The sequence below is a fragment of the Benincasa hispida genome, chromosome 7 (genome assembly GCF_027475165.1).
Source record: "Benincasa hispida cultivar pf3 chromosome 7, pf3_genome.v1.1, whole genome shotgun sequence".
In the NCBI taxonomy this organism is placed as follows: Eukaryota; Viridiplantae; Streptophyta; class Magnoliopsida; order Cucurbitales; family Cucurbitaceae; genus Benincasa; species Benincasa hispida.
Window position 1 is genome coordinate 4,060,387 of NC_143484.1, and position 11,643 is coordinate 4,072,029.

At 36.2% G+C, this 11,643-nt stretch overlaps 1 long non-coding RNA gene across 2 annotated transcripts; it reads left to right on the forward strand.

Annotated features, from left to right (window-relative positions):
• Positions 1-813: 813 nt before the first annotated feature.
• LOC150034848 (uncharacterized) lies at positions 814-11,298 on the forward strand. Of its 2 annotated transcripts, XR_016530626.1 has the most exons (4): positions 814-2,121; positions 2,219-2,361; positions 2,477-2,729; positions 10,859-11,298. It is a non-coding gene; the product is annotated as an uncharacterized LOC150034848 (long non-coding RNA). The 2 variants fall into 2 exon arrangements; XR_016530625.1 differs by lacking the exon at positions 10,859-11,298 and having other exon boundaries at positions 2,477-2,997.
• Positions 11,299-11,643: the final 345 nt, after the last annotated feature.

The following is an 11,643-nucleotide window of genomic DNA, read 5'->3' on the forward strand; positions in this document are numbered from 1 at the left end:
ATCAACACACATATAATTTCAATACACTTGAACACAAAGAATATATTCAATAACAACATGCTTTCATTTTTCTTATTACCTTTCCCCTTTTTAGAATCAATCAAAAAATGATAATTATGAAAAATAACATAAATACATGAGAATTTTCTTTTTTTTTTAAAAAAAAAAAAACATGAACACATAATTTTGCATATTTCTTCTCCTATTGACATGCCTTCTAAAAAGAGACATAACAAACAACATGTAAATTCAAGAGGCATCATAAAGAATCAACAAAGCTCAAGCTAATTCTATTTTGACCAATTTCACAAATTTCTCCCCCTTTTGAAATCAATTGAGCATTCCCACTTAATAAGCGACAACGTAATTCAACTTGAGGGTAGATATATCAAATAAATTCTCAAGACAAATTTTTACTCAAAATACAATAACTCCTCCTAAAATAATGAACGATATGCACAAGAAAGTCACAGTACAATAAAGGGATATGAGAAATCAATATCATCCAACATGAAATTCATATATAAAAGTGTATAACTCCCCCTAAAACCAAGCACTCTCCTTCTAATAAGAAATATCAACATACACCAAGGAGATAAAATCACTCAAGTAAAAATTCAAACAATAGAGATACCAAAATATCAAATATTAGAAAATAAACATCAATTAAGCCATATTAGCAAATCAATATAAGCCTGGGAGCAACACAAATAAATTTATATCAATTTTGAACAATATACTACTGTGAATTCAAGAATGTAGCAATTTTATAAATACTCCCCCTATAGAAAAGAATTTAACAACTCTCCGAAACAACATACTCAAATATCAATTTCTCATCAAGGATAAACAATATATTTCAAACTCAATATCCTTTTGCTCAAAATTTTCTATGAAAAATACAAGGATAGAGGAAACGTCTAATTGACCAAAAAGCCAAATAATAACCAACAAAGACAAATGCTACATAGTTATATAAACAAAGATTACTCATGGCATTAAAACAAATAATCAAAATATTTCACAAGATCTCAAATTTTAACTATTCAAAACTATTCGAGAGATATAATTTTCATAAATAAACTAAAAGAATAATTATCTCAAGAAAAAAAAAATAAAGGTTACCAAATAAGCTATTTTCCTTTGTTGGATTCAAGCAAGCTTTTTAATTGCTCCAATTTGAATTAATTTTTAATTTGGAGTCCAAGCAACCAATTGCCTATTGAAGTCACACCGACAAAGAAAGCTCAACCAAAAGATTTTGATACCCATTTCTTGGGTCTTTCATTGTTAGTGAGTAAAAACTTTGAAATCTATTTTAAATAAGTTTTAACATTATTAGTATTCATTTTTGGCAAATAGCAAGTATCAAATTTATGTCCAACTTTGCCACATGAATAATGAGTAACATTAGGTAAGAATTTCTTTTTAACTAATTGATTTTTCACAATCTTTTTCTCAAAGAAATTCTTACTAGGAGCATTTTTCAATTCTAAACAATTTGGTCTAATATGACCTTTAACTCCAAAAAAATGATGAGTAGGTACAAATTTTTGTTTTACATGGATATTTCTAGTCTTTTTATGCACCATTCATGCAATGAGTCTTAGCAAGTGAATGTTCAGTCCTAAACTTTGATTTTTCAAGTTTATTCACAAAGTTTACATTATGAGCACAATTTGGTCTAGCATGAAATTGTTTATGCACAAACTTTGAATTTTTATGAATATATTTAATTTTTCATGCTTTGGCACAAAATTAGATACATTAGGCAAACTTAACAAAAGAAGTGCTTTTAGAAATAGAAAAACAATTTTCATTCACATAGTCTAGTCCCCTTTTATCACTAAAGGGTGTAAAACCCGAACCCTAATTACTTTAAGTAATGTGATGTCTTCTAATGAGCAAAATAATGCCATGTCTTAGGAAGGATAGAAGATGAAATGCATAATAAGCATATGAATGAGACCATGCCATCTAATGAGGAGTAGTGCTGAAGTAGTATTGTGAGTGAAGTTACAAAAGGAAATTTGCTAAATCCTAGCCCTTCATCACCAATAGTGGGCCAGGTGGCACAAGGAGGGTTCATGCTGGATTTTGGGCAGTAATATAAGCAAGAAGGTCAAATTCATTTGGGTCGGTTGGGACAAACTATTTAGGCTATTTGTGTAATTCTAGTGACATTCGAAAGCTCTGTGTGTCTATTTTCTGTGGCTAGGCTGCTGGAAGGAAAACTCGTCAAGATACGGTCGGAGGGGCAAAATAAAGACGAAGGGTTCGTTTCTCGGGCGAAACTAGGCCATCAGTGAGGAAGTGAAGCTCCAGGACGAATTATAAAGCGTTTTGAGCTAAACATTTGAGGTAATATTATTAACTCAGTTATAAACAACTTTGTAGAATGAAACTTTTTAAGATGAGGCCTGGAAATCGAGTTATATAATTTTGAAGTTTAAACTGGAAATTGTTGAACAAGCAGGAAGCTACTTGAATTGGGGCCAATGATGAAGTTTTGAATCTCCAGATTAACAACGAGGAATTTTGAGCAAGAACGAGCGAGAGCAAGCGAGAACGAGAGGTGGATCTCGCTAGGGACGGGAATCTCGCTGGTTTTGCACTGAATCTGGCTAGAATTTGGGCAGGTATCGCTGGTCATGCTCACAGTGATCTCGCTCAAAGTGATCTCGCTCAAGGTAATCTCGCTGGTCACACTCAAGGTGATCTCGCTCAAGGTAATCTCGCTGGTCTTGTTCTAGGGGATCTCGCTGGTGTGGCTCATGGGGATCTCACTAGTAGAGCCGTTTGTGTAAAATTCCCTTAATAAATGAATTAATTAAGGTATTTTACTAGGAATTCTTAGTGGTTTGACTGGGAAATATGTCCTTTTAGGCCAAGAAGAGCTAAGAGAAGCATGTAACCCGTTAAGAGGCCAACAAACAGAGAGTGACTATTTGATGGCTTACTGTTTTAATGATTTAGAAATTATGATTTCTTTGAAAATATTTCTCATGCTAAGTTTTTAAATGATGTGCCAAGCAACATATTTGTGAAACTGTTTCTCATGCTAAGTAAAGCAGGTTTTCCATGGGATTGATGTAGATATGTTATCTTTTCCAAATACTTTCAGCATGTTTAAGTACTCCATTTTTTATGATGAGTTGTATGATGGATGAACTAGTATGATGATTTGAGCACTAAGCCTTAGTGTTCAACTAAATGCTTATGACTAGTTATATGGTTGATACCGAAGGACATATGAGAAGGTATCTAACCAATTTGGTACCGAAGGACACTTGAGAAGGTACCTGGCCAATTTGATACCGAAGGACTTTTGAGAAGGTATCTGACCAAAATGATACTGAAGGACATATGAGAAGGTATCTAACCAATTTGGTACCGAAGGACACTTGAGAAGGTACCTGGCCAATTTGATACCGAAGGACTTTTGAGAAGCTATCCGACTAAATTGATATCGAAGGACATATGAGTAGGTATCTTAGCAGCTCGATATTGAAGTTCGTTTGAGAAGGTATTTGAGCAGAAGTACCTAAGGATACTGAAGGACAATGAGAAGGTATCCTAATAAGGTACATAAAGTACGACGGTACTCAGTTATAACCACGTGCACGTAGGTAATGCGACGTCGTGGGATTGAGCAAAAGAGTTCTCCCCAACTAAGGTTGACGTTGAGGGTTAGAATTATTAGTTCACTTTCAACTAAGGATAAAGGTAGTAATATATTCTTCTAGCCTAGAAGAATAGTTTGAAATTTCTAATGCTCGTGAATGTTCATCAACGTTTGATGTTTGCTAATGTATGAGTTTTCCAAGTATGTTTTTCATGTCTAACGCATGTTAGTGGTTGTACAAGCTAGTTTAATATGTTTTAATCCAACTTATTTCACGAAATATAAAGCATGTGTTAGGGTTAAAGCTAAGGTTGAATGAATCTTGACGTACTATGTTTTAAATACCTAAAGTTGCCAAAGTACATGCATTGGTATTTCTAAATATAATGAGTGGGGATACTGATAGGGAAGTTATCTGAGTAGATGTACCTAAGGTGTTGACGGTACGTAACAAACTCCGTGTGTATGTAGGCAAGTCTGAATGAGAGGCTGAGGTATAGGTCTTTTGACCGGTAATAGAGGATGGGAGCTAGAGCGGTGTATGCTCGTTCTCAACCAGGATGTAATGATGATTATTGATGTATAGAAGTTGTTATCAATGTTTATGTCTTAGGGATGTTGCTTGAGATGCCATCGGTATATTTAAAGAGATAGACATAGGGATCTCTTCTAACCATAGTTTAATGTGAACATGTTAAAGTAAAGGTCTCATCGGGCCATGGCTTGACGTTGGGAATTTGAGCAGTGAATGTTCATTCTCAACTAGGATTCAGGTTTCAGATACATTGGCTTAAAAGGTTTTAAGTACACGTTTGCCTGGTATACTTTGAGTTCCAACATTATGTTTTCAAGCTTTCAGTTTAAGCATGAGATTTACGTTTTATTAAGTCACTCACTGGGCTTCTAGCTCACGTTTTCAAATGTTTTCTTTTCCAAGTAGCGGTCAGTTCCCAGAAGACTTTTCTGCCGCTGCTCTACCACTCAAAGAAACAGATTAAAGGAAGCATAACTGAAGATCGGTCTTAGTTAGTACACATGTGTCTGACTAGTGACTAATATTCTAGATGGGGCTCACTAAAGTGTAATATTCACATGTGAATAATTGCTGCGAAACCCTGTAATGTAAATGTATTAAGTTCTGAGTTTATATGTATGTATTCAGGGTTTGAGTATTAGCTAACAAGTAAAATAGGCAGTAAGTGCCAACTAAAAGGTTGGTAACTGTTGCAGTCACTATTTCGTCCAGGTTAGGTAGGTAATCTTGTGCGGGGTGTGACAAGTTGGTATCAGAGTCAAAGATTTTGGGAAGAGAGAGGAAAAGTTTATATAAGTCTAAGTCCTGAGTCCTTAGCATGTGTACTACCCTAAGTAAGAGGAAGATGTCAAGAAAAGTGGCAAGCAGTGCAGGCAGACAGACAACGGGAACCTTGACCTTACCTTTAGAAGTTTCGAGATTCGAGGGAATCCAAATGTTAGTGAATGGAAAAGTAAAGACCCGGTAAATTAGGAAACGACTTCAGGCGTGGAGTCATGGATTCCGCAGCAGGAACGTATCCTCAGTTAGAGGACAAAATATTTAACAAGAGGTTGGTGGAAAGTGTCGAATCCATTCTGGCGGATTTGAAAAGGAAGTACGGTATTGAAAGTGACCTAATAGGTATTGATAAAGGATAGAGAGCTACAAGTCAACATAGGGTAGGAAAGAGGAAGCCAAGACTTGTGGTTAGTATGGATGATAGATCAAGGTTTTGGCATCCTACCGAGCTGGTAGCTGGTACAGGTAAGAAACCCTTATGCATGAATTGTGGTAAGCATCATCTAGGGACATGTTATAAAGGGAAAAACGTATGTTTCCAGTACGGACAGGCAGGACATTTCAAGAAAGAAGTCCCAGCTAGGTCAAGAAGTTCAAATAGAACACAAAATGACTTTACAGACGATAGATAAGCCTCGTGGCTCAGGAGCCGAGGAAGGAATTCAAAAGAAGAAAAATGAGAAAAGAAGCAGGACGACCTCGTCAGGGCAGGTTTTACGAAGTGTCCTACCAGGAGGCAGAGGAGTCGCCTCATGTTGTGAATGATAACGTAACTTTAGGTATCAGTATATTTATGAACTAGTTGCTTATGGTACTATACCTTTATTGTTATTTAGCATGTCGCACTGCTTGTAAGAAAGATTGTGGAGGGCATGTCCCAAAATGGTTATTGTTATGGTGTGAAAGGGTTGTAACAGTATAAGAGTTTTATAGGCTCTGGGGTAGTGGTTGATAAGTATGGTTATGAAGTGATTCCATTAGATTTCCTGGAATTGATGTTACTCTAGAGCACGGATTCTCCAAATAAATTATACAACCGTATGAATTGATTGAAGGATGGTTAATGTTCGAGAAATTTGGTAAGCAAGAGACAGTATTTATGGGAAGCAAAGGAATATTTCAGGAAGCTTAATAATAGCAGTGAATGCTAGGAAGCTGCTAAGTAAAAGGTGTGAAGCCTATTTAGCCATATGACGGTTTCATAGGACGAGAAGATGAAACCTGAGGATGTACCAATTGTACAAGAGTCTCTGGATGTGTTCCCTAAAAAGTTAACGGATTTATAATCTGACCAGGAAGTTGAGTTTACTATCGATTTAATTCCAGATATAACACCTACTTATCAGGTACCACTAAGCGTGGTGCCAGAAGAACTTAAGGAGTTGGAAGTTCAGTTACAGGAATTAATAAATAAGAGTTACAACAGATCCAGTGTGTCACCTTGATGACATATTGGTGTATTCAAGCAGTGGGAAGGATCACGAGAACCATTTGAGGATAGTTTTGCAGACGTTGCGAGAAAAGCAGCTATATGCCATGTTCAGCAAATGTGATTTCTGGTTAGACCAGGATGTATTTCTTGGTTATATGGTTCTAGCAGCGGGAGTGTGTGACTCATTTAAGTAAATTGCTAAAGCTTATGAATGTTTAGCAATGTATGTCTACTGAAAGTTATTTATGACAACTATTCTCAAATAGTCGTCAAACAATGCACCTCACATTAACATTGTATTTATACTATGTTTTTACAATGACCAGGAGGATGCATTGGTAAGAAATGTGTTTGGGCAAATAAGTTGTTAAGAGATGAGAATATGTAAGCAAGTAAGTATAAATAGCTCAGTACGGAGATACACGAAGAAGGTACTGGAGCTTAGACTAGAATGTGAATAACTTAGTATTGAAGTACATGGAGAAGGTACTAAGGCTTTGCCTTAGAATTTGAATAGCTTGATACCGAAGGACATGGAGAAGGTATCTGAGCAATGGTATCTAAGGCATGATGGTATTTGAACTAGAACGATACAAATAAGGGAAAAGTAGTGATTGATAGTGTCGAGAACACACCATTCTAGTCATAAATTGATATTGAGGGATTGAGTAAAGATTCTCTCTCAATTAAGAATGCAAGTTATGGTTCTAAGAAGGGAACCAGAAGAGTTCCTTCCCAGTTAAGTAGTAACGTGGTAAAAAAACGGCCACCCTAGACTAATAGGCTAAGGCATAGTCTAGAAAAATAAGAAAAGTACTATGTGAAGTCTATTCTAGTGAATTCAGAGGAAGGGGTGTAATCTAGAGGAAGTCCTAGTCAGATTATTCCTAAGAGGAGGGAAAAAAATGAGCAACAGTGAGCTCAAAGTGTACCATAGGTACATTGAGTATAAAAGTAAGGAACAAAGGAGTCAACAGAAGATAAAAAGGAAAAGGTCCAGATTTACTAATGTTTCAGGTAATAGCTCGAAGTTTGAACTGTAACTGAGCTAGGGACTAGTATAATTAAGAAAACATTATGTAGACAGTATGGTAAGCCATAGTATGGGAAATGTTATAGTACAAAGAATGTATTTCCTCAAGTATGGATAGAAAGGACAACTTAAAAAGAATACCCTTAGTCAGGTCGAGAAATCTAGTTGACACAATGCAATGTCACAACTAGCAAGTAATTCAAGGGTATAAAACCTGGAAAAGAGTGTTCCAGTAGTATTGTTGGGAAATGGAAATGACCACCATAATATTAAACGAATACTATGACTCAATGGAAAATGAAAGAGTAACTACAGGAATGTGACAAATACAGTAAACTATGATGATCAAGTTGTTCATACATACCAATATTATTTAACATGAACAACGTTGATATTAGAGTAGTGCAGCGAAAGCGTAGTAAAACGGGGAAGAAGAAAGAAAAGAAGAAAGTTGTAAAGTTTACGACCAACGGATGTTGTGAAACCCTAAGTTATAAGTAAGTCCGAGCAAATTTCGAGGATGAAATTTCTTTTAGGGGGAAGAATTTGTAAAACCCGAACCCTAATTACTTTAAGTAATGTGATGTCTTCTAATGAGCAAAATAATGCCATGTCTCAGGAAGAATAGAAGATGGAATACATAATAAGCATATGAATGAGACCATGCCATCTAATGAGGAGTAGTGCTAAAGTAGTATTGTGAGTGAAGTTACAAAAGGGAATTTGCTAAATCCTAGCCCTTCATCACCAATAGTGGGTCAGGTGGTATAAGGAGGGTTCATGCTGGATTTTGGGCAGTAATATAAGCAAGAAGGTCAAATTCATTTGGGTTGGTTTGGACAAACTACTTAGGCTATTTGTGTAATTTCAGTGGCATTCGAAATCTCTGTGTATCTATTTTTTGTGGCTAGGCTGCTAGAGGGAAAACTCGCCGAGATACGGTTAGAGGGGCAAAATAAAGACGAAGGGTTCGTTTCTCGGGCGAAACTAGGCCATCAGTGAGGAAGTGAAGCTCCAGGACGAATTATGAAGTGTTTTGAGCTAAACATTTGAAGTAATATTGTTAACTCAGTTATAAACAACTTTGTAGAATGAAACTTTTTAAGATGAGGCCTAGAAATCGAGTTATATAATTTTGAAGTTTAAACTGGAAATTGTTGAACAAGCAGGCAGCTGCTTGAATTGCGGCCAATGATGAAGTTTTAAATCTCTAGATTAAACAATGAGAAATTTTGAGATGAAATTTAAAAGTAATGTTGCTAACTCAATTCTAAACATGTTTGTAGAAGGAAGTTTCCTCAAAAGAGGGCTGGATTTTGAGTTATGAATCTTTGAAGTTGTAACAGGGGATCTGGACATAAGCAGACAGCTACTTAGGAAGATTAAGCAGGCAGCTCAAGAGAGAGCGAGAGCAAGCAAGAGGAAGTGAGAGTGAGAGCAAGGGCAAGAGCAAGAGCGAGCGAGAGCAAGCGAGAACGAGAGGTGGATCTAGCTAGGGACGGGAATCTCGCTGGTTTTGTACTGAATCTCGCTAGAATTTGGGCAGGTATCGCTGGTCATGCTCAAGGCAATCTCTCTCAAGGTAATCTCGCTGGTCACACTCAAGGTGATCTCGCTCAAGGTAATCTCGCTGGTCTTGTTCTAGGGGATCTCGCTGGTGTGGCTCATGGGGATCTCACTAGTAGAGCCGTTTGTGTAAAATTCCCTTAATAAATGAATTAATTAAGGTATTTTACTAGGAATTCTTAGTGGTTTGACTGGGAAATATGTCCTTTTAGGCCAAGAAGAGCTAAGAGAAGCATGTAACCCGTTAAGAGGCCAACAAACAGAGAGTGACTATTTGATGGCTTACTGTTTTAATGATTTAGAAATTATGATTTCTTTGAAAATATTTCTCATGCTAAGTTTTTAAATGATGTGCCAAGCAACATATTTGTGAAACTGTTTCTCATGCTAAGTAAAGCAGGTTTTCCATGGGATTGATGTAGATATGTTATCTTTTTCAAATACTTTCAGCATGTTTAAGTACTCCATTTTTTATGATGAGTTGTATGATGGATGAACTAGTATGATGATTTGAGCACTAAGCCTTAGTGTTCAACTAAATGCTTATGACTAGTTATATGGTTGATACCGAAGGACATATGAGAAGGTATCTAACCAATTTGGTACCGAAGGACACTTGAGAAGGTATCTGGCCAATTTGATACTGAAGGACTTTTGAGAAGGTATCCGACCAAATTGATACTGAAGGACATATGAGAAGGTATCTAACCAATTTGGTACCGAAGGACACTTGAGAAGCTACCTGGCCAATTTGATACCGAAGGACTATTGAGAAGCTATCCGGCCAAATTGATACCGAAGAACATATGAGTAGGTATCTTAGCAGCTCGATATTGAAGTTCGTTTGAGAAGGTATCTGAGCAGAAGTACCTAAGGATACTGAAGGACAATGAAAAGGTATCCTAGTAAGGTACATAAAGTACGACGGTACTCAGTTATAACCACGTGCACGTAGGTAATGCGACGTCGTGGGATTGAGCAAAAGAGCTCTCCCCAACTAAGGTTGACGTTGAGGGTTAGAACTATTAGTTCACTCTCAACTAAGGATAAAGGTAGTAATATATTCTTCTAGGCTAGAAGAATAGTTTGAAATTTCTAATGCTTGTGAATGTTCATCAATGTTTGATGTTTGCTAATGTATGAGTTTTCCAAGTATGTTTTTCATGTCTAACGCATGCTAGTGGTTGTATAAGCTAGTTTAATATGTTTTAATCCAACTTATTTCACGAAATATAAAGCATGCGTTAGGGTTAAAGCTAAGGTTGAATGAAGCTTGATGTACTATGTTTTAAATACCTAAAGTTGCCAAAGTACATGCATTGGTATTTCTAAACATAATGAGTGGGGATACTGATAGGGAAGTTATCTGAGTAGATGTACCTAAGGTGTTAACGGTACGTAACAAACTCCGTGTGTATGTAGGTAAGTCTGAATGAGAGGTCGAGGTATAGGTCTTTTGACCGGTAATAGACGATGGGAGCTAGAGCGGTGTATGCTCGTTCTCAACCAGGATGTAATGATGATTATTGATGTATAGAAGTTGTTATCAATGTTTATGTCTTAGGGATGTTGCTTGAGATGCCATCGGTATATTTAAAGAGATAGATATAGGGATCTCTTCTAACCATAGTTTAATGTGAACAAGTTAAAGTAGAGGTCTCATCGGGCCATAGCTTGACATTGGGAATTTGAGCAGTGAATGTTCATTCTCAACTAGGATTCAGGTTTCAGATACATTGGCTTAAAAGGTTTTAAGTACACGTTTGCTTGGTATACTTTGAGTTCCAGCATTATGTTTTCAAGCTTTCAGTTTAAGCATGAGATTTACGTTTTATTAAGTCACTCACTAGGCTTCTAGCTCACGTTTTCAAATGTTTTCTTTTCCAGGTAGCGGTTAGTTCCCATAAGACTTTTCAGCCGCTGCTCTACCACTCAAAGAAACAGATTAAAGGAAGCGTAACTGAAGATTGGTCTTAGCTAGTACACATGTGTCTGACTAGTGACTAATATTCTAGATGGGGCTCACTAAAGTGTAATATTCACATGTGAATAATTGCTGCGAAACCCTGTAATGTAAATGTATTAAGTTCTGAGTTTATATGTATGTATTCAGGGTTTAAGTATTAGCTAACAAGTAAAATAGGCAGTAAGTGCCAACTAAAAGGTTGGTAACTGCTGCAGTCACTATTTCGTCCAAGTTAGGCAGGTAATCTAGTGCGGGGTGTGACAAAGGGTTTACCCACATCAATAATTTTATCCAAATTCTGTGCACCAATAGTGAATTCCTTTATAGACTCTTTTGTTACAAGCTCTTTATTAGCAAACAATTCTTTCTCTTTAAGCATATGCTTGATCATTTTTCTCATGAATATCACATTAAATAATTTTAATTTTGTCAACAAAAGACAACTTATCTTTTTCTAAACATTTATTGCTATATTTTAAATCAAGAATTTTATTTTTTAAGCTAGCAATTTCATCTTTGAACTCTAAAGAACAAGATCTAATTTTCTCATTTTCATTTCTTAAGTGATTCACTTCAAATTTCAATTTACATGATAAAGATTTGAGTTCATCATTCTCTTTTTCAAAAAAAGTAATTCTATCATTCAATGCATTTTTCTCATTACAAGACTCATCATGCAACAAAGAGATATTAGCTCTATTATTTA